Genomic DNA, 7,067 nt, shown 5'->3' on the forward strand with positions numbered 1-7,067 from the left:
AAGACTGGCCACCTATGAGGGTGGCACACATTGTATCAGCATGATGTTTCAGTCAGGTATGATACCTGATGCTGCCATATGTGTCGGTACACTCACTGTGGCCTATTTGGCTACAATATCACATACATGGGCATTGTTAAGGCACACAGACCACTTCCAGCCACATATAGGTTGCAAACATCTGGATATTCCAGAAACATCTGTACAGAAGACTTTACAATGGTTTAACTTGCTGCATGTGAGGCAGATGCTGTCACCACACTATATAAAGTAATGGCAGTGGGAGGTGGTCAACAGCCGTGTATGGTAAATGCATCAAAATGGTATAAGTCACACAAAATATGATCATCACACACACAAACAGTTGCCAGTAGTGAGATTAGAATGCCTGCTGATCTAGCTATTTCTACTATAGTGCTACACAGTTATCAGATGCGTCACAGAGATGATACATTTTCACCTACTCCAAAGGTACTTCTAAGGTGGATGACATCAACAGAACTGCTAAATTGGAATGAGGGGAAGTGTAAAGGGTGGTACACAGGTCAAAAATGGTATAACACACACACTTGCCAGTATTGGGATTAGAACTCCTGCCTATCTAGTTATGTCGACTATGGTATTATGCAGTTACCACACACACTACAGAGCTTACTGAACTTTCAAATGGCCAAAGCTGCTGATAAATACACAGCTGAGGTAAAGTATTATAGTGGCAGAAAGTCTGCCTTCAGCTCCACCCTTACATCATTACTAGTTCTTTCTGTCTTGCACTTCAAATAGCATTATAGCTTGGCACCTCACCAGGTTATTGTATCAAGAAATGTGGCATACCTGGGAGCTGTCAGCAGTACTTGGTCATCACAGAAGTAGCCCCAGTACTTACTAGTTATGTCCACCCCACCTGGCATGATTGAAGGGCAGTTTTCTGTGCTTTCACCCATTAACCTAATGCACTTTTCCATTCTGAGGCACTGTTGCAACTGCCTCATGTACACAGACAACCCTCCCCTCTAAACCCCAAACACTCAGACCTTTGAGAGTTACCTGTATATCACCCAATGTGGACATATGCACTCTCCAGCAAAGACTGTACTAGCAGGTCAAGAAGATAAGTTCAACACCTACACCACACCATGTGGAACACATAGCTCACCATGACACCCACTTTGACAGCCATGGCATACAGTGAAGAACCACACACCAACCATCACAGAGGCACTCAGTGGACATTTACCCAAACAACACAGACCAGCAAGACAGACACCCACTCAGACGCCATGACATGGCACATGCCAAGGGAAACATATTTAATCTACACAGTGTGCCGCTCAACCTAAGTTCCTAAGGCTAACCACCTTGCACAATACAATGATAATGGGTAACTCAATACTGAGGCACACACATATCCCACTCACTAAGTTGAATTTGGAGCAGGTATTTATCACATGCCAGCATCCAATACATGGCACAGCCAGTCATGGCACTCCACAACAACTACAAGTATCACTCTGCATCCATGTGGGTGTGAATGACCTGGGGACACACCTCCCTGGACTACATGACAAGAGACATGGTTGACCTCTCTGATTATGTGGTCCAGGCAGGTGTGACAGTAGCCCTGAGCAGTATACTGCCGTCACTCAGAATGATGCTGCAGTACTAACAACAGATGACTGACTGCAACATTGGCTTACGTGTTTTGTGTCATTCTCAGGGGATCCAGTATCTCTCTGCTTGGGATAACATGATTGACAGCACTCAATGACTTGCCACAGATGTCCTACATCTGTCAGCCCTGGGTTTCCAGGTACTAGCTAAGTGTCTTATCACCCCAATAATGCCTTATTAGACAGTGTTCCAAATGTAATTACCACAATAACAGCTAGAGATGTATGCAATCTGAAGGTCATGCTGCTCAACAGTAGACATCGAACTGTCAGGATGCAGTCACTCAAAGCACTCATTGGAGTGGAGGGCATTAACATTTCTGCTGTAATGGAGAGGTGGTTCACAGCAGCCCTGCAGTATCAGGCTATGATGCATTCCACAGCTGTCAGCCCCCAAATATGGACCACACCACACCTCCACAGGTGGTGTTGTCTCCATATTCATTATGGATAGGAACACCTCCAAACTAGAATCCCAGCATAATGCATTGGAGATACTTCCAGTACAACTACCTTGGGGTAATAGTGCAATCCAGACCATAGCCTGCTATGGGTCCACATCTATGTCCCTAGACTTTCAATGCACATTCCTCAACACCCTGCCATCTATGAAGGTCCAACACAACACTGACATAGTATGAGACTTCAACTACCCATCCATCACCTTGGGAAAGTAGCCAAGTGCCAGTACAGTGGCCCAACACTTCCTGGCATTCATCATTTCCAATGCCCTGGACTGGCTCATACTGACCCCTGGTAGAGGTTGCAACAACCTTGATCTGTGTTAACTACTTAAATATGGGACTGTTGCTCATCCACAGTTATCAATCCCTACCTGGTGAGAGCCACACAGGCTGTAATCAACATGGAACTCAACATGTCATCCACACCCCCACAAAGGTAACCACCTTGCAAAACCTCTCCAAAGCTGAGTTTGCAGCCATAAAAACAGGGGTGGATGACTTCACTGCACCCATGGCAATGGGAAATAGCTGCATGACTGTCAAACCATACACATACGCACTGTACAAACAGGTACATGAATGCATGGTACTAGCCATAGCCAACAGAACTCAGACATTGTCCCCCAAACACTGGGAGACAATGTGATGGTCCCCTGCCATTACTAAAGTGTACAACAGAAGGATGACACTGTTGCAGAAAAAGGTGGTATCCCATGACTGTTGAACTCCCTTATTCACCTCAAACACAACTTGGGATCCTCATGGAATCCCCTACAGGCATCTATGAAGGCAGACATGCAGCAGACACTGATGACAATCACAAAAGCCTTTGATAGTAACATCAACAACTTCCACAGCATTAAACACAAGTGCTGTGAGATACTGCATAATGCTAATTCCTATCCTGAGACAACAGATATTGGCCACAGTCTTGGCAACACATTCTGTGCCAGCTTTACTCCTCTTTCCCTTCACAATTGTACAATCACAATGGCAGATGAATGGCAGGCACTCAGCAGTACTGCAGACCAGGTTAGACCTGCATTGTCCACAGGCAAGAATACAGCTTCCATGGGACACCACCATATCCATTGCTGTGTTCTACATGACATAAAAAGTGACCTTGGATGAAATCTGTGTGCCCTGGTCAGTTATAGCCTCACCTCAGACTTTGTCCCTCAAACATGGCACACAGCTACAGTCATCCCTTTCCATAAAGGAGTAGCATATACAGACTTGGGGGATTATTGACCCCTTAGCCTGACAAGTCTACTATGTACGGGTATGGACCACATCATCAGGGACCTGATTGACCAAGATATAGGTGATCTCCTAACTCTGCACCCACACAGTTTGGCTTTGTGAATGGCAGATTATGCCTGCTCAACCTGGTTAATGTCTTTGACTGAGTCACCAGGGCTGTGTATGACAGTAAGGCACTGCATACAGCCTACATCAATCTGTCCACAGCTTGGGTTACCATCCCTCAGTGAGAGATTATTGATAAACCCCACAAACTATGGATCAACTCATATATCATTGTTTGTTTTGCAAATTGGTTCACAGAATACAAAGTATGACAGTGGCAAACACCAGGTCAGACTGGCAAGCAGTCACAAGTGGAGTCCCACGGGGATCAGTACTGGTTAGTGTCCTGTCCAGCATCTACTTTTCAGGAGTCCAGCCCAACACAAATGAACTCTGGATGACCAAGTTCACAAAGGACTGAAAGCTGGGTGCTATCATTAACTCCACAAGTGATGCACAAATCCCACAGAAAGGCCTCACTGAGACCACTGAGTGGTGTGGAAACCATGCCCAGAAGCTTAACACCACAATATGCATCATCACCCCCTTGGTAAAGCACTCAGTTCTCAGTAAATACCACACCAATGGGAGCTCAATGAACACTGTATGCATTATAATAGATGTGGGGACACAGGTTTGCAGCAACTTCTCCTTTAAGCACCACATTGCCACTGTGGTCAGGACGTTCTTCTATATGACACATTGCATTACCAAGGGTTTTGCATCCAGGAAGACAGACGTAATGATCTCTGTCTACTATTCCCTCATTAGACCACTCCTCAAGTATTATGGCCCATTTGCCATGTACCTCACAGACACCTGCTACAGCTGGGGAAGCCACAGAAGCACCTCAGAAAGGGGTTCCTAGGCATTAAATACACATCTTACACAGACAGACTCAGCAGACTCAAGCTATTATTTGTGTCATATCACCTTATTAGTAGCTATATGTGCTTGACTTACAAAGCCATGTCTGACCCAGCTGGTTTAGGAATGCTACATATAAATCCATCCACACCACGCACTGTAGAGACCTCTACCTCAGTACCACAATCACCACAATATGCTGGTGGAACAGGTCCCTCACCAAGAGGCTGTACATGCCCTGGGAATACACTTCCCATACATGTCATTCAGAGCCCCTAGCTGACCCAGTTCCAGAGAAACTTGATGAGTGGATGGGTAATTGACAGTTCAACCCAAGGATCACTGCAGTGGCTATACCTGATACAGGCATTGGGATGTAACATCATGTGGCACAATGGCACGGCCCTTCTATGTGCTTGGCTTGTTAAGGCTCCTGTGCCATTATCTGCTACACATTTGTGAACCTATAAAGGGAATGGCATCAGCATGACTGATAAAGTAGTGCAGTGGGTGTTAAAACTTATCAAAATACTTTGTCCTACAAACAGGCACACATACACTTGCCAGATGTGAGAGTAGAACCCCTACCTAACTAGCGATTACTCAGCTACCACACATGCTACAGAGCTTGCTGGGGTAAGAGTTGCCAAAGGTGCTGATATGGGCAATGACATTGGCAGGACTAATAAAGTAGGGCAGTGGTTGGGAAACATATCAAAATACTGCTACTTACAAACATACATACCCACACAAACACATTTGCCAGAAGAGTAGAACCCCTGCCAAACTAGTCATTTGTACTATAGTGTTAAGCATTTATCACATGCACTGCTGAGCTTACAGGGCTGACAGCTGGCCAAGGTTGTTGATAAGGGACTGACATCATCTGGACTGATACGTTGGAGCACTGTGAAGTGTCATGGGTGAGAATGGCATAAAACTATTTCACCTATAAACAAGCACACAACTCTCTCAGCCTTGCACACACAACTGTCACACACACAAACACACTTCTACATTTGGAAAGACTGAGATTAGAACTCCTACATAACTAGTTATTTGTACTATTGTGTTATGCAGTTATTGCATGAACCACAGAGCTTATGGAGTTCTGAAGTGTGACGGAAGGCACGTCTAAGATGACTGATATCTGCAGGACTGCTAAAATGGGAAAGGGGAGGTGTACTGGGTTTGAACGGACCCAAAAGCTTTTAGTTGTGAACACATACATACACTCTTACATTTACCAGGACTGAGATTAGAACTCCTACCTAAATAGTTATTTGTACTATCTTGTTATACAGTTATCACATGTGTCACAGAGCTTATGGGGCTGAGGCCTGACAGAAGGCACTTCTAAGATGACTGATATCTGTAGGGCTGCTAAAGTGGGGGAAGGGGAGGTGTACTGGGTTTGAATGGACCCAAAAGCTTTTAGTTGTGAACACACACACACACATACACACACTTTTACATTTGCTAGGACTGAGTTTCAAACTCCTGCCTAACTAGTTATTTGTACTATTGTGCTATGCAGTTATCACATGGGCCATAAAGCTTATGGGGCTGGACTTAACAAAAATGACTGCTATGATGACAGACATCTTCAGGACTGCTAAGGTGGGGCAATGGAAAGTGCACTGGGTGGGAAAGGCTTGTTCATCCCTAGATACTACTGACATTTCTAGATACTAATGATATTTCTCTAAGTGTATTAGCATGCCCAGTGTGTCCTTCTATAGTACATGTAAGACTCCATTTCAGGGATTGTTGTACTCCAGTCCTGTTTGGTTTGTGCTACAGCCATATCTGTCAACCTGTTGGTGCAGGATATTTGGAGATAGCCTATCAAAATATGGGGACAATGGGCCATACGGTGATTGTGACAATTTCTCTCAGTAATGTATAGGTTGCAAGGGTTACAGGGCTGGTTTTAGAAGGCATCTGTCATATATGTCATTTGACTTGTCATGTACTGTTTCAGTGCCTAGTTGCATACCTCCTCAAATCATCACAGTGATTTACTAGAGGAATACAGGATGGATGATGCACACACAAGGTTTATGGGCCAAATGCTATGCATTCTTGCACTATCCAGCCTTTTGAAGGGTGTGCCTACAAGAAGTTGATGGCTGGTGCTGTGGAAATGGTCCAGCACCTTGGTGATATATTACAATGGTGGAATATCTGTGAATTTATGTTCTAGCCTTGTTTGATTTCCAGTCCACAGTTGTGTAATATAAATCAGACAGGATCAGGGTGACAGGCAGACTCCAGATATATTTGTAGGGGATAGGATCTGTGGGGGGGGGTATCCTGGGCAGATATGTTTGGCTATAGCTACCAGTACTTTGCATTGGGCTCTTCTCACTGGTTGACTGCACTTGGAGGGTCTTGTGTGTGTCAGACTATTTGACCAGCCTGGAAGTGTGTGTTTGTCACAAATATATGTATGTCCCACCTCATTTTGTTTGGATGGCCACATGTTGGGGTCAGGATGTTGCATAGGATGAGTGATCACAGAGGGGTGTGTTAGTCCCCATGGCTGTGGACCAGGGTTCTGTGGGTGCAGACATGTCACCATCTTCCAGGGTTAGGCCTGCCTAGGCTTACCATACGTCCGGTTTTCCCCAGACATGTCCTCTTTTTGAGCTCCTGTCCGGGCGTCCGGGCGGTTTTTTAAATTCCCGAGATTTGTCCGGGTTTTACAATCCTGAGGCAGAATTCAAATCTACGCATGCGCGGAAAGTAGAAGAGC

The sequence above is a fragment of the Protopterus annectens genome, chromosome 10.part0 (genome assembly GCF_019279795.1).
Source record: "Protopterus annectens isolate FY-2018-M chromosome 10.part0, PAN1.0, whole genome shotgun sequence".
In the NCBI taxonomy this organism is placed as follows: domain Eukaryota; kingdom Metazoa; phylum Chordata; order Ceratodontiformes; family Protopteridae; genus Protopterus; species Protopterus annectens.